Genomic DNA, 23,880 nt, shown 5'->3' with positions numbered 1-23,880 from the left:
GGTTTGTTTTTTTTTAAAGTATTTATTTATTTATTTGACAGACAGAGATCACAAGTAGGCAGAAAGGCAGGCAGAGAGAGAGGAGGAAGCAGGCTCCCCACCGAGCAGAAAGCCCGATGCGGGACTCGAACCCAGGACCCTGGGATCACAACCTGAGCCAAAGGCAGAAGCTTTAACCCACTGAGCCACCCAGGTGCCCCTGGTAATGCCATGCTGGTGCTCCAGCTCCATAGTGCTTTTGTTCTTTTCACTCGAATCTAGCTATCGCAGGCCCTTCAGGCAGGTGCGTGTGGGATACAGAATCAGGCTGTAGAAGGAGCACAGGCTCTGAGTTAACAGGCCTAGGTTCAAACGTTGCCTCTTTCTCACCAGCAGGAAAACCTAGAGAGATTTCTTCGCCCTTCTAAACCTCAATTATCCCACCTATAGAACGGGTGTGAAAATGCCTATTTTGCAATGTTGCCATGAAAAGGAGGCGATGCATGCAGGCAGTTGTAAGAGGCCTGGTATGTTGGTTCTGCTCTACTCCTACCTCTTAGGCCTCTGTGCTGAGGGGATTCCAAACAGCATGACTCATAGGGAGACTGCAAAGGCTGCTGATGACTTTTTTCTCTCTCATGCTGGTGGCCATATTTACTTTGCAGGTGCTCCTTGACAAGAGACCATCAGGGCTGGTGATGCTGGTGTACAGCAGTTCAGACTTGCTGGGGGATAAAAGGCCACTTCCCTAAGTCCCTTAAGCGCCTCCACTCCCCATGGAGAATATCTTGGCCCCTCCACACCTCAGCAGACCTGGAAACAGAAGAGGTAACACCTGGCCCAGCGGGGTCCCTCACACAGACTGCTGGCAAATGTACCAGTGGCTCAGTGTTTGAGTCACACTGGTTGTTCAACATTTTGACTAGCACCCATGAAGAGCAAGCTCTCTGTCACCAAAGCCTTATTGTCACCACCTGGTCTTCAGTAGAAGGCAAGGACCAACTTCGCAAAGGGTGCTGTCAGGGAGGCAGTGGCTCCTAACATCTTTGTGTAGTTGCTCTAAATTGGAAACACATGATCCTTGACTAAATAGCCTTTAATCCACTTGCCAAACAAGAGTTCTGAGGCTTTGAGGGAATGCCTGCGCCACCCCCTCTGTCTGGAACAAAGCCTGGTTTTGTTTCTTGGTAATCCCAGACCTGTTTGCTTCAGCATTTTATCTGTTGTTTTCACCCTTCTCTGATAAACTTTCTAATTGCTTTACAGGGAAAAGAAAAAGATTTACCAGCATTTTTTTTTGGTCTTCAGCTCCTTAGCTTTAAATATTCTTCTGATACCTGCGCACAGTACACATTGCTCATGGTGTTTAGTGTCCCCAGATACCCACAGCTGTGACAGTTCTTGCTATTCTTCTGGTGGCTTCACAGTCACACTGTGAGGTTCCCTTGGAACTACAGAATCTCTGTCCCAGAATCTCTGGCCATCCTTCCCCATTGTAGAGAGAATTCACCCTACAACATTCCCTATACTGTAAAATACCCTTTTATTGCAACTTTGGGCACAGGGAAGTGAATTTGTGTTATTGCCCTTATTGCCCTGTAGAAGTCAATGGAAATATTCATTTTTGCATAAATAAACACACAGAATAGGGCCAGCCTCCATCTTTCTGGTTTCTGGAGAGTGAAAACTATAAGGTCTGACACAGTCTCAGATCCTATTTCCAGAAGCCTATTCACCTCTGGATTGAACACTTGAAACCAAAACATTTCCATTTGCCAATGCTCATTTGAGTCCATTTTTCTAACACAGCTGACGAGATCCTGACTTTGTGCAGAAATTGGTCTTGCCATAGGCTATTGTCGCAGACTCTAGAATGATAAACTGATGGGGTTTGGTGGCCCTTCAGAGAGGATTGTTCTTTCCTGGCTGGAAACTTGACAGTTCTCACATACTGGGTATTTTTCCATCTGCCCCATCAAGCCCACCTGTCATGAGGGAGGTTTGAGGAAGCCCCTGGGAAGGTGTGTAGAGGTGAATGGAATTCAAGATAGCGTCTCTGATAGAACCAGGAAGCTGGAGGGAGAGCTGAAGGAATAGACGGGTGGGACGGTTCTCATCTCCCTTCTTTGCGAAGTAAGAAGCAAGGTTATCTTCTGGGTGTCAAGGAGGCACAGATGGATGGGAGGTTTGGGAGAAGTGATAACAATCTGGGAAGGCGCTAGAAAAGGATGGAGGGTGACTGACAGGAAACAAGTACTCAATTTGGAGACTGATGGAGAGGGGTTCCACTAATCCTAGGAACCCAGTCTGACACAGCTTCAGTCCAAGGGAGGGCCAGCTGGCCAACTGTGGCTCTCTGGATGCTGATCAGCTCTGTGGAGCAGAGCTGGGCAGCAACTGATGGGCTGATGGACAGGCAGGGATAGTGTGGATGCAGTGGAAGATGGGTGCAGAGGAGCTCACACTCAGGCTGACATCCCATTGGAGTCCACCCTCCTTTGAATGACAAACTGCACCTCTTCCCACGGTAGCCCAAATTCCGAGAAACAGCAACTGAGAAGATAGGCATACACCTGAGGCATGGGGTAGGGGGATGTGCCTTGACCATTCTTGTCTGGCATTATAGTCTCCATGAGAAATTGTCCATAGGAAAAGTGTCCATTACAAAGATTCCATTTCAAAGCCTGGCTTGTAAAGGCCAACCTAAAATAGCTTTTAGGTTTTAGGTGGTTGAGAGAGGACAGCATATTTTCTCCATTGCCACCTGATCAATCAAATTCAACAAAACTGAGCCTCCGCTGGCAAAACAGTATTTCCTATTCCAAAGACAGCTCATCCCAAGAGATTAAAAATTAGACCAATAGTTGTCCACTAGAAAACTCCTGAACAGTCTTTATTATAATTATAGCAAGGAATAGAAAGCCTCGTTTATAGGGTGTTTTATGTTCATTCTTTGTCATCTGTTACTTCCCTGAGTCTTCACAATGGCCCTGGTAGGTAAACAGACTTATCCCACTCTTTCTATACTTGGGATGATGATGTGAGGTGCCCCATGCTCATTCTTCCTCCTTTGCCCTGCTCTCTGAGACTAAAGGCATTTCCCTCTGACAGTGTATGGAAGTCTACAATTTACTAGTTAGTCACCGGATTTCCCTCCACCACCACCACCACCCTGCCCAGTCTCGAGCCTTGCTCACTGCTGCTTAAAAGCCATAATACAATTTGTTACAATAAACGTTTCAAAGGCTCACTTGTAAAATGGACTTGGCAAAAAGGTGAAGGGCCAAGCAGTATTTTTTCTGTATCATTTGCCTCCCATGGGAGGGATGAATCTATGTTAATTAAATTAATTAAATTGCAAGACCAGCTATCTGTCAATTTGGCAAACATGAATTTCTCTGGGTTACTATAAGGGAAGTTGTGTTTCTGAAAATAAAATAATCCTGGATTGGTACTTGAAAGGAAGGAGTTGTTGTGCAATCAGAAGGCACCAAATGGGCACTCGATGAATATTTATCAAATCAATGCATCAAAACTCCTGCATGTGCCAATACATTGCACCTTTTCTCAAAGGCCTATCTGTGAACTACAGGGAAGCAATGTTTGGGGATCAAGAGGAAAGATATTTACCCAGTAGATATGACAAGATGTCACATGGTATCTCCTAAAATGTGAAATTGAAGCTACTTCTAAGAGGAAATTATAAAGTAAAAACATACATGTACCAAGATCATCCACTTATAGAAGGCAGCTGCCCCACCTCCCCTCTTCCCCAGAAGCACCAGCTGCAGACAGATCTCATGATGGAGAGGGTGTGTTTCCAGTGAAGTATGGCCTCGTGCTTGTGGCTTTTGGCACTGTCCCCAGTGTGAAAGCAAATGGCACATCACAGAGACAAAATCCAGCAGAGAATTGCCAACACTGCCCAGAGTAGAGGAGACTTGGGCTACAAGACTCAGTGGAGGGAGGGTGGGCGGCAGTGTGGGGGCGGGGGGGCGGATGCAACAAGACACTGTTGCTTGCCATTACCCGCCCTATCAAAATGATGACATCACCCTTTATCAGGCCCTGGGCTGAATCTTTAGAACAGTATGTCATTTATTTTTCATGCCAATCCTTTGAGAACTTGGATTAGAACATACTTTTGTCGGCCTGTGCACAAATCTTGCTCTGATTCTGCATTCACCCGGCTCCTCAGGCAGTGTTTTCTAAAGGAGAAGACTGTGGTCGACAGAGACCATGAGACCCAGCTGAAAGTGAATGCTGGGAGCTAGCAGATCAGAGTTCTGATTCAGATACTCTCGTTTGTGAGCTGGGGATAGTGAAAGGGTCTTCTCTTTCCTCATCATTCTTTTTCTGCAAGTGAGAAGATTTGGTGACCTCACAGGGAAAATCTCTTTGCTGCTATAGGGAAGCCCCTCCATATGTGTTCTCCCTTTCCTCATTCCCCTTATCAGTGTGATAAAGGGAACTTGGTAGGTCAACATTCATTTATGGGTTTCTTGGGAGTTTGGTACAATCCCGTGGATTCACAGACCAAAGCAAGTAGTGGATTTGTCTGTAAACTCAGATGCTGATTATTGCAGGCCAGCACTTCCCATAAAGACCCGGCTGCCGAGCAAGCCCACTTCCCAGGAGAGTTCTTTTTAACTGCACTGATATTAAATATATTGGCACAACACTGCTTGTGGCCTTGAAAGTCCATTTCAAAGGAGAGTAATAGAATATTTTTTCTCCCAGCAGTTGGAACCTGGGAGGGCATAGCAAATGTCCTGGGGGCAGCAGTGATTGGAAGATTCTGGCTTAGAGAGAGGGTCTTGGGTCAAGTGCAGACGGTGTATTCTTCCCAAGCATTTGCATCTGGTGGGACAGAACACAGAGCACAAACTTTACATCCTGTCAGGGCCAAACTCTTCTTCTTGGAGTTACTCTGTTATAGCCTATGAGCTCTGTTGAGTACTAGAGTCTGGTCCCCAAAATGAACCAAGTCTCCAGGTTATCACCAAACATCCTTGTGATAATAATTCTCACCCCTATTTGCATGGCACTTTATAGTTTCTATCACCCCTTCCACATACATGGCTTGATTCAAATCTCACTGCAAGCCTGGTGCTTGTTATCACTGGTCTCAGTTTCTGCAACAGCAGCAGTGAAGCTGTGGCTCCCATTTCCAGTGCACATGTTGCGTGTCAGGAACTGTGCTAAGCACTTTTTGGTCATTCATTCAGTCATTCAACAAGTATTTGTTAAGCCCCTACTATGTGCCCGGTTCTTTTCTGAATGTTGGGAATAAAACTATGAGCAAAAGTGTCGAAATACCTGCTGTAAGGGAGCTGAGAGTCTAGCTGAGGGGAGGCAGACAATGACAAATGAACAGGTAGGTCACTGTATCTTAGGTGGGGGAAGATCTGTGCTTTGGAGAACAAAGCAGGGAAAGTGAGGAAGAAGGTAGTGTGTGGGGGCTGACCTGTGGGTGGGATGTTGTGTAATTGCTCAGGAAAGGGTCTACCGAGAGGGTGATATTTGAGCATCTGTCTGGAGGTGTCCATAGCCAGCAAGGAGGGTGGGGGCAGTTGGGATGGAATGCGTGAGGGTGAGGGGGTCTTGGAAGGGCTGACAAGCCAGGGAAGGACTCCAGCTTGGACTCCGAGTGAGTTGAGAGACTGTTGGAGGAGACACCTGATCGCACTTGACTTTTAGCACGTTTTATTTCATTTAATTTGCAGAACAACTCCACAGAGTAGGCGCTATTATAATCCCCATTTTAGGTGAATAATTAGGCACAGGGAGGTTAAGTCATTTGCCCAAGATCTTATGGTAAACATTTTAGAACCAGGATTTGAGCCCAGGTCTGTCTGCCTGCGTAGCCTGCAATCCTAAGTCCTCCCTAAGTGATACTAACTTTCAGGCACAAGCAAACTAGTGCCACACATATCCAGGAAGCCATGGGCTAGTTGGCCAATTTGAAATCATTTTCGCTTGCACCAATGTCTTGTATTTGTTTATATTTCATTATTTCCACCTCTATGGGAAAAGGTATGGGAAAAATAGGTAAAATATTTTCCAATGTACCAATCTTAGATTTTTTCCTACCCCCCTTAGATTCCTACTACTTAGATTTTTCCTGACTCCAGATTGAACACACACACACACACACAAAGAAATAAAATGAAAGTGTATCAGGGACCTTGATAAAAGTCACCTAATGAAGGTCATCAATTGTGAAAAGATTAGGAGATGTCTGATGCTACTTTGGGCAAGTGACAGAGCCAGTGTGATATGTCACATGGCTCTCGACTTACCCTACCCTGTAACATGGTGGAGAAGGCCCAGATAGCCAAGTGGGATGGTGTTAAATGGGACCCGGGCACACCAGAAAGCACCTATAAAAACTTCCGAAATCAGAATTAATTTTATAGTTTAAGTTAAACTATTACACAACTGTGCCAATGTCAAGTTTTTGGGTTTTGAAAATGTGCTATGATTATTTAAGAGAGTATCACTAGGAGAAGCTGGGGAATGGTACACAGGAACCCGCTGTACAGTTTTTGCAACTGCTTGTGAGACCTAAATTATTTCAAGAGAAAAAGTTGTTTAAGAAGTGGGAATATGGGGCCCTTGGCTGGCTCCGTCAGAAGATCATGTGACTCTTGATCTGGGGGTCTTAAGTTGGAACCCCACATTGGGTGTAGAGATTACTTAAATAAAGCTTTAAAAAAGTAAGAATAGGGCTCAAAGGCATGTAAACACAAAAAGAACAGAGCACTAAGAGAAGAAAGTAAGATGCAGAAAGAACAATGTGCAAATGCCCTGTGAACTGGGTTCCACAAATATGCACATACCCATGGATGTACAGACCAGCAAGGCTGAATCAGTGACAGCCACGAGTTCAATCTAGAGGAGTGGACAGACTGGGAGACAAGTGGAAGAGAGGCACGTGTGTGTGCATCTAAAATAAATTTTAAAACAAAGAGGAAAATAAAGCCCATTCAGTCTATAAAGAGGAAAGTTGAAATTGGAGCAAACATTGAAAATCAATCCGGCAGATTTGGGTAGAGCGGGCTGCAAGACATCTGGGGAGGGCTGCTCCTTTTGTTTTCCTTTCTCCCCGCTCTCTGTGAGCAGCCCTCACCTCTGCTCACAACATTCTTTCCCTAGTACTCAGGCTTCTGGGGGTAGAAGGGCAGCGAGTGAGGGGGTGGGAAAACAGAATCACCTTCCTGCCAGCACCTGCTGAGTAGCAGATAAGCTCTTTCTAACCACAGCACAGATCTTTCTCCTGCTCTGAACACCTGCATTAACCCAGCTGCGATTCTATCCTGTGTGGCTGCTCTCTGCCAGGCTTTGTGCCAGTCAGGGGGAAGGACATCAACAGAAATAAGTTATGCTCACTGATTCACAGAGTTCTCAGCTATAAACAACAGAACCTCTTCCAGTCTATGAGCAGGAAAGGAATTTATTAAAGATAATGGGAAACTCACAGGCTTTGTGGAAGGCTAGAGATGCAGTCTTGGCTCATCCAATAAATACCCCAAACCCCTGTCCAGTGGCTCCAGAAAGACCTCACTGTCACTAGTCCCAGTCACTGCACATTGGCCTCTAGAGACCCTTGTCCTAGGAGCTACCTAGCCACCTTTGTTCCTAGGTAAGTGGTTCCCCCGCATGCTCTTTGAGGGAGTCCTGCTCGGTGGGTCTGATTGTGGAACCAAGGTAACGTGTTTGTGACAAGGATACTAGCACAGCAAGTCCTAGCCTCTACCTATCTGTAATGGGACTCAGATCCTAGGAAATTCTTCAAACTTGGTGTTTCAAAAGAAACCGAGGGGGTACAAACCATGAAAAATATGCCCTTGACTTCCAGGAACTTAGAGTTGATATGGTTTAAACATAAACAGGCAAAAGCAGAAGTGTGCGGGGGCCTGTGGTCTCCTAGTGAGTGGGGAGGCAGGCCTTCGAGGAAGCAAGAGAGTACACCAAGCAGTGTCGGTGGGTGGTAAGACTGACATTCGAGTTGGTAGAGGATAGCACCGGAGAGGATCACTGTGGTCTGTTCTGAAGATCCCAGAGAGCCAACTGGTTAAGAGGCCTGTGCTCTCCTCTGTGGGTAGAGGAAAACCGAGGGTGGAATTTGAGGCACTGTAGCAAGCTGTGGAGGGGGAGCAATTAGGGACAAAATGGTGTGGTGGGTTGAATTGTGTTCAACCCAAAATTCATATGTTGAAGTCCTAAGCCATAATACCTCAGAATGTGACTCTATTGAAGATAGGGTCTTTATTTATTTTTTAAAAGATTTATTTATTTATTTGAGAGAGCAAGAGAAAGCATGTACATAGCGGGGGAAGGTTCAGAGGGAGAGAGAGAACCTCAAGCAGACTTACCACAAGCATGGAGCCCAAAGCCCCAAGCCCGAAGCCCCGTCTCAGTACCCTGAGATCATGACTTGAGCCGAAATGAAGAGTCGGAGGCTTAACAGAGCCACCCAGGCACCCCTGGGTATAGGGTCTTTAAAGAGGTGTTTGAGGGTAGAACAAGGATGAGCCCTAATCTAAGCTGACTGGTGTCCTTTTGAGGAGAGTAGGAAGCAGATGGCCAGAAAGCAAAGAGCTTGTGAAAACTCAGGGAGCAGAAGACTGTCTGCGAACCAAGGAGAGAACCTCAGAAGGAACCAATCACGCCGACACCTGGATCTCGGAATTCTGGCCTCCAGAACTGAAAAAATAAATTTCTGTTGTTTCAGCCCCCCAGTCTGGGATATTTGGTTATGGCAGCCTGAGCAAACCCATGCATATGGTAAGCCCCTCAAAAATACCAGGAGGCTCTGCTTGTTGCTGCCCCTTAAAAGCCATCCTGGGCATTGTGGGAGCAAGCAGGGTTTTTTGGAAGATCATTGGTCTACAAAGGGAAGGAAGGCTTGCTTGATGCTTGGTGCTTGAAGCCTTGCTTCTCAAGATTCAAGAAGAGTTCTAGGAAGTTCGAGCTGTGCAGGCTGGGTATGGGACATTCCCACTCTCTCAGAATAGACTCCAAGAAGAGTGCGCTGGTGGCTGTGCTGAGCTGACCCACTGAGCTATTCTTACGCCTTCCTGAAGTCCAGCTTGGACAGGCTGCGTGACTGGCATCTGTGAGTCATGTGCCCAGCCATCTACACAGCACAGGATAAAAGCTCAGGAAAACAGTTCTCTTCTCTGCTCTTTCAAATCAAGAGCAAATGAGGGGTGTCATGACAAAAGTAAATGTATAATTGGGGTGGAGACCTTGTTCATGAACAATGAAAGCATCTAAAAACATAGTTTCTTGTTGGTAGTCAACCTTCTGTAAACACTGAATGTGTTCTTGGTGAGTTGTCTTTCTGAGTAGTGTCTTGTGTAAGTTTGGGTGCATGGCCTGTACTTCCTGGGTGCATGGCCTGTAAAGATTCCTGCTCATCACGACGGCAGGTAAACTGATGTATCCTGCCGTGTTTCATTTCATGATACATAGCGATCATTTGCTCATGGCATTGCTCATTCTTTTACCTCTTTGGTTTATTAGGTTTTTGTTTGTTTTGTTTTATTTTGTTTTGTTTTCTTGAATCAGCATGTTCTCAACTAGCCCTGTTCTTGGGCATTTGTGTTGGTTGTTTGGTTCATTTTACATTTTCCCACTGCAGTGGGTGTCATTGAGGATACCATACCCCTTCACTATACCGTCCTTCTTAGAATCAAGTCCTCGAGGTGAAAAGGTGAAGTCAAATGTTGTAAACAGTTTTAAAAGGTTGGAGATGCACTATCACATCCCTCTCTAATTGCTCTAACATACACCATCCTTGTGCATTTCACTTCCCATACATACCTCTATTTCCCTCTGGGTATTAGAACTTAGATAATTATTCTTGTTATTTCATTATGGTTCTGTTTTATCAATGTACTTAACCTTTTTTGTGTTATCGGTAAGTTGAACTTTTTCATGTGTTCACTCATCATTTCTATTTGGGCCCATGCATGTGCATGAAATGCCCCTTTATTTCCTTTGTCATTTTTCTACTAGGATGTTTTTCTTTTTCTCACTGATATTTAGAAATAAAGTCTTCATATAATGAAATTGTTCTCCAAATTTGGTCATTGCTTTTTAATTTTGTTAACAGACTCACGACTTTCACATATTCAAACTTATTTCTTTTATTTTTCTTTTCTACTCAGAATAAGACAAATATTTACCTGTATTTTCTGTGATGAATTCATGATCTTACTGTAAAAATTTAGCCTTTGGATCCTTTTAGAATTTATTTCATTGTGGGAACTAAAGTAGAAGGTTAGTTTTGTTTCTTCCCAAACAGTCTACCACTTGTTGTAATACCATGTATTGAATGATCAATCTGTACAGATTTCTAAGACTAGATTTATTTTATGTAATCTTTTATATATACTTATATTTTCTGGGTTTTCTATTTCTGTTCCTGTGTCTTTCTATCCTTATATCAGTAGCACACTACTTCAAGAAGTATTCATAATTAATTTTAGACATCTTACAGAATAAGCATACTCAGCCCATCTTCCTTTTCAAAAGGTTCCTGTAAATTCTTACATTAAAGTCTGTTTGTCTAGCTTGCTCATCTCAAAATGTTGACAAAAGCAATTTGATGCTTTTCTTTGTCCTACAGATCCAGTATCAGCCTAGATGAACTGATATATACATGCAACCCTCAAGATGCCTTAATCATCTGGAAGTGAGGTTCTTTGCCTCATGGTCCAGGAACTTGGACTAACCCAGTTACCCCATCAAGGCTCCTATTGTGTTTTCTTTGTCTCTGTATCTTTATCAGTGTTTTATCATCTTCCTGAAAGTTCCTTTACTGCCTTCTTTCTTTTTTTAAAGATTTTATTTATTTATTTGTGATAGGGCGAGTGAGAGAGAGTATGAGCAGGGGGGCAGGGGAGAGGGAGAAGCAGAGTCCCTGCTGAGCAGGGAGTCCAAAGCAGAACTTGATCCCATGACCCTGGGATCATGACTCAAGTGGAAGGCAGACGCTCAACTGACTGACCAACCCAGGTGCCCCACTGCCTCATTTCTATCCTTTAAATTATACGTACTGTGAAAAAGCAGCTAAAAATCACCTATCCACAAGGTTTCTAGAATATCCTCTGTAATAAAATAGCACACTCTCATTGCTCTGTGACTTGGGACTCACATTTAGCTCTTTTCCCAGTTCATTTCAAATATTATGTGTAGGTCTTGTTCGTTTGCTAGATTACCTAAGGGAAGAAGGTCTACCTTTAATCCATCTGCCTCAGTCCATCAGGGATCCTGGTACAGGATTTTCACTCAGTGATTACCATCTGAATTCATTCTCAGCCTTGCTTACCATTACATAATGTTCTGGGCAGCCTCTGGGTTTTGGCCTCGTTTGTGATTTTATGCAGTGCTCAGTGCTCTACCTAATAAGAATGCTCCATGTGATTTATCTAATGATAGGTCCTGCTTCTCAGTTTGTTATATTATTGCATCCTGATAGATGTAACTTGTTGGCAGATGAAGGCCTTTGCATCTGCATGAGAAGGAGGGTTAGGGCAGATATAGGAATGGAGTAAAATGAGGAACTTGGATATGCCATTATATAAGACATTATTTCTCAACCCTTGCTGTTTAAGAATTACGTGGAGAAAAAAAAAAAAAAAAAAGAATTTTGTGGAGGGTTTTTGAAACTTAGCAATGCCTAGGCCCCATCCCAGACCAGGTAAATCAGAATCTCTGGGGTAGGAGCTGCATGCACATTTAATAGCTTCGTGATCAACTCCTACATGCAGCCAGGGTTGAAAACCATCCATGAGTCCAAAGCAGTACTTCTCAAACTTTAGTGTGTATGCAGACCTGGGAATCTTGTTAAAATACAGGTTCTTATTCTGTGGGCCTGGAGTGGAAGTGATGTCCCAGATGGCCTCAAGGGGGTGCTGATGCTCCTACTTTTTCTAGCACACTTGGATCACTAAGGATCTAATCTCACCCTTGGTTGAATATTTGAACCACTTGGGGAGTTTTCTGAAAATATGACAGGCTGGACCCTATGCTCAGAGATTCCAATTTCACTGGTCTGGGGTGAGACCTAGGTGTAAATTTGAAAATACTCAAAATGTTTTACATGTGCATTTGGGGTTCAGAACCAAAGCAAAGTCAAGAAATGAAGCATTTCTCCAGTGATAATCCAACAGAAAAAAACAAAAAGCAAACAAACAAACAAACAAACAAAAAACAGAACAAAAAACTTGGCCCCAGGCACCCATCAGCTCCTAACAGCTATCTGATTAAAGAGGAAGGCCTTATTTTTTCTTGAAATGTCTGTTCTGAAATAAAACTTGGAAGGATTTAAGCTTGTTTTAGAAAGTATAATCAGGGATACCTGGGTGGCTCAGTTGGTTGAGCGGCTGCCTTCAGCTCAGGTCATGATCCCAGCGTCCTGGGATCGAGTCCTGCATCGGGCTCCTTGCTCGGTGGGGAGCCTGCTTCTTCCTCTGCCTCTGCCTGCCTCTCTGTCTGCCTGTGCTCACTCGCTCCCTCTCCCTCTATGCCTGACAAATAAATAAATAAAATCTTTAAAAAAAAAAAAGTATGATCAGTGGTATGAACTGGACATTACCTGAATTTAGCTGTGGGTGAACTCGGAAGCATTTTCTTAGACACCTTTTATATTGATGAGATGACTCTTCTCTGAGAGAGAAGGAGATGGTAAGGGCTGTCCTATGTTGCATGACTTGGGGACTCCACTGACCTTGTCACAATGCCGCATGTATTGTTTTAGAATGCAAGGATTTTGGTGGAGTGGAATACTAAGGTTTGTGAGGAGTGTTTTTGTGGCCGAGATGGAATTAACTGTTGCTACAAGGAAGTCTCAAGCTAGTAGGATTAGTAGGGGGTTTCAGCTCTGTTGGGCTGCTCTCTGAGGAGTAGCTACTCCCTTCTTTAAAATTCCCATCCTGAAGGGGGTTTAATTTTTCAGTGGTATTTCTTTCTTTTTTTAAATTTGTGGTAAAATATATAAAACATAAAATTTACCATTTTAACCATTTTTAGATGTAAAATTCGGTGGCATTAAGTACATTCACATTGCTATTTAACCATCTCCAGAACTTTTTCATCTTCCCAAACTGAAACCCTGTACTCATTAAACAACTGTCTGTTCCCTCCTCATCCAGTCTCTAGCGACCCCCACTCTACTCTGTCTCTATGAATTTGACAACCTTAGGTACCTCATATAGGTGCTATCTTACAGTATTTGTCCTTTTGTGACTGGCTCATTTCAAGGTCATGTCCTCAAGAATCATGTGTTAGAGCATGCCTCAGAATTTCCTTCCTTTTTGAGGCTGAATACTGTTCCATACATTTGGGTTGCTTCTACCCCAGGCTGACTTCCTTTATGTAGATTTTGAAACTTGATAAATATTTTATTATTAAATGCCTATATCCATATGGGTTGTGCTCAGGATAGGAAATCATACCCAATCATCTTAAGGTATTCTAGAAGCTAGCCAGTGTCACTTCAGCTTTGGCTTGTGGCCATTTGCAAGAACAGAAGCGGTGGTGAGCACAGTGGAAGGATTGGATGTGAAGGTACAGAGGATGTCTGTAGTGTGCTTTACACTCTAAACTCTGGTTGCTTCACTGCTCAGTTTAATTCAAGTCAGCACAAAAGTTGTGTAGATGTTTTCTGCTGGATTACTGTGGACACCAAAGGTCTAGTGCTTGGGGTGATAAAACGGAGTGTACTCAAATGGTGGCCCTAATTGCTCTGTTTCCTCAGTGGCTATGTCCATAAGAGGGACTTTCCACCCCCCTCCCCCACCCAAGTCCATGTGTCATCTTCATGACAGTCTTGGCCTACAGCGTTTTGCAGGAACAGGAGCTGCTCTGATGACAGAAGCATTGGCACAAATAGCATTTCCCAAACTTGCTCGATCACAGACAGAGCTGGGAGATTTGATGAAATACAAATTTCTGGGGCACATCCCAAAGCCTACTGAATCAGAATCTTTGGGGCAAAGAAATGGAATTTTAACAAATGCCTCAGAGAGACTTATGGCACTACCAGTGAGTAGAGGTATGGAGCACTTAAACACCTGAGTGCTACAGATTTTAAGTGTCGGGAATATTCCAAAAATATGTATTGGATGTGCCCCCATGCTAAGTGCTTAACGGGACAAGAAGGATAATGGATTGGGAGGCTGGCTGGCTGGCTGGTGGAAACAGGTTTCCAGGTATTGCCTTGGTGGGGCCACCACCTATTCCAGTTGAAACTTGGTTTTGTGGTTCCAGAAATCTGACATTGTCTTTGTATAAAGTGTCAGTGTGGCTCTGGGGTGCGATTTTTTGGACCAAATTAAGGGCTTGTGAAATGTTCCTCTCTGATCTAAGAGTGCATCTCCAAAGAGGCCAATGCATCCATGTCCCCTGGATTTGTCACTCCCCCACCCTGGTCAGTGCCACATCATCACAGCTATGTCAACATAACCCTCCTTCAGGGTTCCCGTGGATCTAGTATAGAAAAGAGTGAAGTGAGAAGAGCCCCGATGCTCGAGTCACAGTAACTGGGTCTGATTCTCCATTCTCTTTTATACCAGTTGTGTGACCCCGATAAATTTCTTAAGCTCTCTGAGTTTTGGTTTACTCACTATAAAATAAGGATAATCAGGTGAATATAAAAACTAAATTAGATTTTAAATATAAATTAATTAACTCAAATATGTAATGCCTTCTCTCTGCTAGTTTGGAACCCGAGTCAGTAACTGACATCTAGTCTGGGCTCACGGTGCCCCTCCCCCTTTCCTGCCACATTGCCATTTAGCACACTGCTCCACACAGAGGAAATACGTGCACTTCTCCCTACTGTTCAGAGCCAACTCCTTTGCCCTGTAATTGTTTCACAGCCTACTGGGTTTTTCTCATAAACATTAAAAAAAAATTTATTTTATTTTTTGCCATAGCAAAATAGAGGGTTTGATTACATTTTGTCTGGGAGAATTTTTTGACTTGTTACATTTTCTGTCCGGATCTCAAGCTGCCCAGTGGTAGTCCAGCCTGAGGTTGGAGGCCCAGGCTCAGACTGCCCTGGTTTCCACACTGCCCAGGACACCCACCCCAGGAGCCCTGGGAAATCTTTTTTCATTTCTCATTATGGTTTCTACTCTTGGGGGAGAGTATTGAAATGTCCTCTTTTGTTAAAATAAATCAAGGGCCACATTTTGGAAGGAAACATTATCACAAAGGACCCTGGAGATAGCTGTTTCTATGTATACTTCAGGGAAGGGCAATTTAAATCTGGGGTTTATGGGTGTTTCTGGAGGGCGATGAGCCCTAAAATGGTTTGCACCCTTGAATGTGTGGGTGGACTTTTCCAGGGAGATGATCCTCATGTAACAGCACTCCAACCTGTCTTGAGGGTGACTTGCTTCAAGCTTAGGCACTCCTTGCTTGCTGTCCTAAGCCCCTTGGTTGTAGCAGAACTAACCTACCTTCCTTGAGATTTTGCAGACCACTGACTGGCCTTGAGGAATGAAGGACCAGACTTTCCCAGGAGATAAGTCCTGACTACATTTGAAAACAGCTGCCACTGATGGCAGTAAGTCTGTTCAGCATCATATTAATGTATGACAAACCAACTGAGCCCTGGCTTCTCCTCTCATTGTTTCCCTGTTTTCCTGTTTACTACTCTCTGGCTTCACGTGGATGGGGAAGATGGTCTTTAGGACGTTAGTCCACCATCTTCCCCGGTGGCCAGCTTCTTGAATAAAGCAACCTTTCCTTTCCCACCATCACTTGTTTCTTGAATATTTCGGAACAGTTAAACCTGAGTTCGGAGTTGGTTCTCTGTCTGATAACATCTAGTTTTCATCAGTTTCTTTCTGAGCTTCATGCACCTGGAGTGATTTTTTTTTAATTAAAAAAAAATAATTTGAGAGAATGAGCACACACATGCAAGATAGAGGAGGAGCAGGGGGGAGGGCAGGGGCTGAGTAGGGGAAGGAAGGGAAGGAGAGGAAGAAACAGATTTCCTGCTGAGCAGAGAGCCCCGTGAGACAACGTGGGGGCTTGGTCCCAAGATCCTGGGATCATGAGCCAAAGGCAGAGCCACTTAGGTGCCCCCCACCTGGTGATTCTTTGTTCCTCTTGGCTGATCTAGCTCCTGTCCTAACTGGCCTCCATGCCAGGAAGAGTTCCCTTCACATATTCAAGCAGCAGTACCGCTGGCAAATCCTGAGTAGGGAGGGCAAGAAGAGTCAGGCTGGAACAAGCTGACAGGCCCCACAGGAGCCCAGATCTGCTTCTGGGCCTGTCAGAACGTACTGCTGCCTTTCTGTGGATGCAGGGCAGGGTGGAATTTTGGAGTGATGCCAGGGATGGTCTATATGTTGATAGTTCAAGTTCTGTATGTTCAGGTCCAGGTTCCTGAAGGTGGCACTTCAGTGTTTCCAGCCAAAGAGTGATCTTAAGATGGTGAGGGTCAGGGCTCCGGGGTGGCTCAGTGGGTTAAAGCCTCTGCCTTTGGCTCAGGTCATGATCCCAGGGTCCTGGGATCGAGCCCTGCATCAGGCTCTCTCCTCTGCAGGGAGCCTGCTTCCTCCTCTCTCTCTCTCTCTGCCTGCCTCTGCCTCTCTGCCTACTTGTGATCTCTGTCTGTTAAATAAATAAAAATAAATTCTTTTAAAAAAAAAAAAAAAGGATGGTGAGAGTCACCCCAGACAGCTGGAGTGTAGGCTGCTTCCATCACAGAGCCAGTCCTGGGGAGGCCAGGCATTCTATGCCTTCTAACAGGCCTCGATCTCATCTCAATGACAGCCCTGCTACACCTGTGTGCTAATGACAAAAACCAAGTGCCAGAAAATCTTCAGGAGGAGACCTGCAGCCATAAGGTGGCAGAACAGAATCACCCAGAAAGGACTTGTATTGTCAGTTGAATAGGTAATGTAATGTGCTTGTTATGGGCCCAGGGCTCCCAGCCTGAGAGGGCCCAGGCTTTCCCAGGCCAGGCCTCGTTCCTCTTTGGTCTCTAACAATCCATGATTGTGTAACCCTACCTACCAATAAAAAAGTTTTTGAACAAACACTTAAATCTGTGTATGCTTTTAGTTTATAAATTATTATGCATCAGTTTATAAATGTGTATGTGTTATAAATCATGCAAACACTGAAAGGAGACCAAAATAAATACGAATAAAAGTTATAATGGTTTTATAATGTATACTGCAGTAGATCATTGTATGTCTCCTACTTAGGGAACCACTGCTGCTTCTGTCATTTCTAATGTCTGCAGTCTTCTGCCCTGGTGTCCAGCTATCTGGAGAACAATCCAAAAAAAGCATGTGTCTTCAAGATGAAATCAGATCCCTCATTTTCTTTGAGGTTTCCATGTTTATTCTTCCTTCCTTTTCTTCAGAAAGCATCCTCCATACTGTGTCCCACATATACCCTTGTGTTTGCTTGAGGTTAGGACAGGGTTTTTGTTGTTGTTGTTGTTGTTGGTTTGGTTTTGTTTTCCAAAGTAAGCTCTAGACACAATGTGGGGCTTGATCTCATGACCCCAAGAGCAGGAGTCCCATATTCTATCAACTGAGCCTGCTAGACACCCTAAAGTTAGGGCAGTTTAGATCGGATGGCCTGGGAGAAGCACCTCCAAGACCACACACATCCTGATGGGGTATTAAAAAGCCAGGGATTCTGCCTTGTAGATGGAAATGGCTTGGGTGCAGGGCTCTAGTATCGTTTGCTGCATACAGACCATCCCAAAATGTCGGAACTTATGGAACTTAACGTTTTGTGACAGTGACAGTGTTAATCACCTCTTGCTGTTTCTGTGTTAGAGAATATTTGTTCACTCAACAGCTTTTTACTGAGTGCTTGGGCTAGATAGTGATCAGAGCCTGGGGCTAAGCAATGCACCAGAGAAACAATGTCTCTGCTGTCCTGGGGTTTAGAGTCCAATGTGTATGTGACAGATCACAAACAAGCAAACAGTCCTCTTTTGAACAATCTGCAGGCAATCGGTGAAGAGCTATATTTTTCCTCTGCCCCTGAACCCAACCTGTTTAAACATGCTATGTAGACTAGTTGAGCAATCTAGGCAGGCCCTATAGTGTTTTGATCCTAAGATTAAAAAGTGCTTTGGTTACTTTTAGTCACACAAAAGTATCAGTTCAGAGTCTGTATCTGAACTGGAGAGGGGGATGAGAAAATTAAGGGTCAGGTACGTCTTGGCTTCTTCTGCCAGTGGCAGTGTTTAGGATGATTTTCTTCCTTTTGAGGCTTTTGTAGACTTCTCCAACATGCCTTGCTGTTCCTTCTTCTCAGCACCCCTTCCACTACATGCTCTGATTGCCTTTTAGCATCTGTATTTAAACCCATGCTTCCCATTGCCTTCTGCAGAGATTGCTTTGCCCCTTGCCACTCTTGGGTGGGTCCTACTTAGATGGTCTTTCACCTTGCTGGGAAACATGGAGAGCAGATAGCTGAGTACTGGGGACCTCTGTCAAAGTTGAGACAGAAAGATTCCTGTATGAATATCTGGTCACAAATAAACAAAAAAGTGCTGATGTGGGTAATGTCACACTGTGAAAATTTTGAGAAAAGGTACAGAGTGGTGAAATGTGGAGAATGGTACAATGTGGTGCAAATGAACATATGCTTTGGAGTCAGATGATGAGGCTTGGAATCTGGACTCTGAAATTTGTTTACTAAAATTAAAAGAAGAAAGTTGTAGCCGAATATACAGGATGTAAATTTTGCCACTTTAATCATTTTTAAAGTTTACAGTTGAGTGGAATTACATCCACATTGTTGTGCAACCATCACTACGTCCATCTCCAGAACTCTCCATTATCGCAAACTGAAAGTTTATACTCATTTTACAATAATTCCTCTCTCCCAGCCTGTGGCAACCACCAACGTGTTTCCTGTCTCTATAAATCTGACTTGCTCTAGGTACCCTCTGTAAGTGGAATCATACATGATTTGTCATTTTTGAGTCTTCTGACATTTATTTTTGCAAGCATAGGTTAAAGCTAAAATGTATCTTATGAGGACATTTCTTGTGAGAGAATCACTTAGGATAATCCTTGGCACAGAGTGTGCCTGCAACACTTTTTTGCTTCACTTCATCTGATTTATTTAGAAACGGTGGAAAAGGACACAGATATCGAACGCCTGAAAGTGCGCGCCTGCGCTCTGTGCTCTCTAGAGGGCGGACAGGGGCTTTGCGCTGACCCGAGCGAATATCTCGCGAGACTGTCAGACGTGTGGCGTGAGGCGTGGGAGGAAGGTTGTGCTCTCGCGAGAACTCTTCCTTTCGGCTCCTTACTTGATCCGGCCGGTCTCTCTCCCACGAAGCTTCCACTCCGATCGCCAGGGGCGGCCACTTGGAGCTGGTAAGAACCGCAGGTCGAGGGCTGGTCCGGGGTGCCATGACCGCTTGTTCGCCAGGCATGGGCCTGCGCTTCCCGGCGGGTCTTTACCTCAACCCGTCCGCCCCTCGGGGTAGGGTGGGGGTGTCACCTTTTCTTGACTGTTGGCTGCTCTGAGCCTGTCCCCTCCCCAGCGCTTGACACGAGCTCTGCCAGGGGATCACCACCTTCTGCCCGCCCGCCTTCTCCCGGCCCCGGGAGTGACAGCAGCAAGGTTTAGCGTGCCCTCGCCAGGGCCTCATGGATGCGAAGAGGTCCCCGTTTTCCAGAACGGGCGCAGAGCATATCCATTCCCAAACTGTTGGGTGAAAACGCGAGGAAGATGATGTTTTTTCGGCCGTCTGTGTGCCAACACAGCGTTACCTACCCTCTCATGTAATACTCCCCACAATCCGAGAGGTAGCTTGATTCTCTCCTTTTTTACAGAGAAGAGCACTTTTGCTCATTCCTTGATTCATCCCACCAGCGATCATTTATTCATTGCCTACGTGTTCAGCCTTTGTTGAGGCCACAGCAATGGGAGGGGGGGCACAACGCTTATTTTCGTTAAAGTAAATTCCCGTGGCGGGTAACAGTAATATAAAACAGTCTTAGTGCCATGTGATTTAAGATGGGATGATGCGATCCAGAATGACAGCGGTCAAAGCTGTCTGTCAGATGGAAAAAGCAGCTTTTTCACAATACCTTTTTCCGGTGTTTTCTAATCAGGATAAGGTTCACCATCGCATAACAGTATTTTGGATAGGTTTATCTTTCCACCGCCCGCTTGGTGATCTGGAAATGTGGTTGTAAGGACTCTTGAGTTTTTTCCTGGGGTGAGGATGAGACAGGTAATCATGGTTGCCTCATTTCTGTACTGGGGTCCTAGCGTGACATTTCTGAACTTTAAAGACTGTCAGACCCTCTAAGGAAGACTTACGCAAATGCTACCGTGGTGGGGCTGGGGGTGCATGTGCCTTGCGGCTTACGGAAATTACTTGGTTTGCTCTTTGGAATGTTTGCTAGTTTGCCTCTTTGTTAAGAGAAGTGAGATAATATATTTAAGTTCTAGCCCAGTAATATTCCTCACATTTTATTTTTCCTTCCCCCTCTTCTACGGGACTTTTGTCCTTGGGTGGGCAGGGAAAATCCTAGGGGTTTAAAGTTTTGTGATATTTTGTGTCTAAATAAACCTCTACAATTACATTACTACTGTTGGACAGGTAGGTATTTAAAAAGTGGAAAAGCACAGTGAGCTGTGTAAGGGAAGGAAAATGTGATTCTCAGAGGGGGAGGAGATATCCTATCTAGAATTACATAGGACACGCCTAGCCACCCGATTTAAATCAGCTTAGCTGTGCCAGAATTTCAGGAACCTGTGGAGGGGCTTCAGAAAACTGCAGGATATTCTGATACATCCCTACCCCCATCTAAAAATCTCTTGGCTCATGTTTTATAATACTTTCCTTCTGAGAGTAAGGGTTAGCATACTGGAAAAAATTCAGAAACAGTCATCATTGCTGCTGGTGTATTTTTAACTCTCAGTGTCTTATTTCAAAGAATTAGTATGTTCTGCTGAATTTTTGGTGAATCAGTGGCACAAATTCTCCTCTAGGTAGGAAGTTCACCATTGTGCTTAGGGACTGTCATAAGTATATGTCAGTGTAGTCACTCAGTAAATATTTGTTGAGTAAATACATAAACTCTTAGTATTGAAGTGATCCCTTTAACATATATTGTGTGGCTAAAGACTTTAGACTCAGACCTGAGATTAAATCTTAGTTCCTCTACCTGGAAGCTTGTGATTATAGGTGATACATATTTAACTTCATCAAGCCTTACGATCTTTATTTTGATTTTCTTTTTAAAGATTTTATTTATTTATCTGACAGAGAGACAGATAACACGTAGGCAAAGAGGCAGGCAGAGAGGCAGACAGAGAGAGAGGAGGAAGCAGGTTCCCCTCGGAGCAGAGAGCCCCATGCTGTGCTTGATCCCAGGACCTTAGGATCATGACCTGAGCGGAAGACAGAGGCTTTAACCCACTGAGCCACCCAGGTGCCCCTAGACTCTTTATTTTTAATGAATTGTGGTGATAATATGTACTTTAAATGTTTGTGGGGACTAAATGGAAAGTTTAAAAAAAGAAACCCTTGGCACATAGATGTATTAAATACTTACTGAATTCATTCAGAAAATATTTATTGAATACCTACTATATAACAGTGTACAAAAAGACAAAGTTCCTTCCTGGGTAGAACTTACCTTCCTAATGTGTTTTCTGAAGTGGGGTCAGAAAATAAATGGTTTCTACATGTCAGATTATCATAAATACTGTAGAATATATTAAGGGGGAGTGTATGGAAGAAAGATTTATTTTGTATAGGATAGTGAGGAATGGCTTCACTGCAAAGACAGCCTAAGTAAGTAGTAGTCAGACACCCTAAGGAAGTGAAGGAGTGGGCATATGGATATCTGGAGGAAAGTGCAAGGGCCCTGAGGCAGAAGTATCCTTGGTATGCTGGAGGAGCAGCAAGGAGGCATTTGTGGCTGGACTGAGTAAGCAAAGAGGTGAGGAGAGAGGAGTAGGGAGCAGTCATGAGGTTTCTGTAGGGATACTGGAGAGATACAATGGTGACTTATTAAGTTGATGAGCTACATAATAAAATGTGTTATTATCATTCTACCATCATTTAACTCTCACCAGAAGTAATAAAAATAGCTACCTATTATACTAATATAGGTATCCTCTGGTTTTTTAAAGCTTGCATTATGCCACTTTGCTTTATGAAAGACCTGCATTTGTGTCTGTTTTCGATAAGTGAAAGAAATCCAAAGAGGATTTTGCGTTTTATAAAAAAGGGCAAAAACCCAAAAATGATGTTCAGCATTTGTTTTGTTGAGGCAGTATGCAGTATGCGCCCCAGCAGCTAGAGTGGCACTGCCAAGCTCCTTCCCTGGGAGTTACACTCAGCATCTCAACATCAGGCCACCACAGCTTTGAACTGTGTTCTGAGGACCAGTGCTTTATCTCAATTAATTTTGTGCATCTGACTTTTTCAGTAGCCGGAGCCTCAGACAATAAAGATTTATCACTGTGCATGATACACAATAGAACGTGCTCCTGGTTCAGAGAGCACTTTTTTAGGCATTGCTGAAACCAGTGAATTTAGTACTTTTGTTTGCATACCAGGTAGGTTGCAAGTCTAAAGTGATTATAATCAGGTATGTATGTATGGATTGTATGTATTGGATTAAGTTCAGTTTGATGGAGGCACTATAGATGTCCATGGCATTTTTGTTACTATTCCTGCTACTTTCTTAAAGCTTTTATCTACAACTTAGATTTTGGCTTTGTTTTCATTATGGATATGTCTGAATGCTTTGTTTCAGCATAGAACACACGAACAAGGTGAGTGGCCTAGGTGATATGGGGGCCAAGATGAGCACTTTTACTTGAGTAGCTTTAGATAGTGTCTCTAAATAGTGTGCTTGTCAGAGGAGCTGCTGCTGTATAGTTCTTCTCACCTTGTCTTTGCTTGTTAAATTTTAATATTTGCTGTAATTTATAAAAATCACATCAAGTCTACAATACCTCAGAGCCTGACATGGTAATCATCCTCTTTGAATTAGGTAGATTCACTGGCAAGAGAATAAAATAGTTATTTTTTTAAAACAGTGTTTCAACGTTTTTTTTTAATTAAGATTTTATTTATTTGGGGGCATCTGGGTGGCTTAGTGGGTTAAGCCGCTGCCTTCAGCTCAGGTCATCATCTCAGGGTTCTGGGATCGAGCCCCACAGGAGGCTCTCTGCTCAGCAGGGAGCCTGCTCTTCACCCCCACCCCCCGCCTGCCTCTCTGCCTGCTTGTGATCTCCGTCTGTCAAATAAATAAATCTTTAAGAAAAAAGGATTTTATTTATTTGACAGAGAGAGAGAGTGCGCGCATGAGTGTGCACCTATGAGGGAGAAGCAGGCTTCCTGCTGAGCAGACCTCTATGTGCAGCTCTATCCCAGGAGCCTGAAATAATGACCTGAGCCTAAGGCAGATGCTTAACCTACTGAGCCATCCAGGCATCCCTAAAATAGTTATTTTGAAGCCGTTCTTTTTGATTCTGATGTGAATGATTCATTCTAATTCTCTTAGCCATTCTTTTTTTTTTTTTTTTTTTAAGATTTATTTATTTATTTATTTGACAGAGAGAAATCACAAGTAGGCAGAGAGGCAGGCAGAGAGAGAGAGAGGAGGAAGCAGGCTCCCTGCTGAGCAGAGAGCCCGATGCGGGACTCGATCCCAGGACCCTGAGATCATGACCTGAGCCGAAGGCAGCGGCTTAACCACTGAGCCACCCAGGCGCCCTCTCTTAGCCATTCTTATCCCAAGTCATCATCCCTGATTTTTGCCTGGCTTGATTATTCACTGGAATCAAGATGTTATTCTCTGGTGGTAGAAGTATGTCTGGGGACACTTGAGACGTACTATTCCTCTTACCCAGTGCCTA

General features: G+C 44.0%; 1 protein-coding gene across 3 annotated transcripts in view; it reads left to right on the top strand.

Annotated features, from left to right (window-relative positions):
- Positions 1–23,880, top strand: part of NCOA4 (nuclear receptor coactivator 4) — a 62,104-nt gene that overhangs the window by 22,283 nt on the left and 15,941 nt on the right. The window contains exon 1 of one of the 3 annotated variants that reach the window (XM_059398014.1): positions 19,250–19,364. The exons of the other annotated variants lie outside the window; for them this stretch is intronic. The gene's annotated coding sequence lies outside the window, so the exon portion shown is untranslated. Of the gene's footprint in view, positions 1–19,249; positions 19,365–23,880 lie in introns of those variants that run through there. 3 annotated transcript variants of the gene reach the window in all.

The sequence above is a fragment of the Mustela nigripes genome, chromosome 4 (assembly GCF_022355385.1).
Source record: "Mustela nigripes isolate SB6536 chromosome 4, MUSNIG.SB6536, whole genome shotgun sequence".
Lineage (NCBI taxonomy): Eukaryota > Metazoa > Chordata > Mammalia > Carnivora > Mustelidae > Mustela > Mustela nigripes.
Note: the sequence above shows the minus strand (reverse complement) of the source record. Positions and strands in the feature narration are given on the sequence as shown.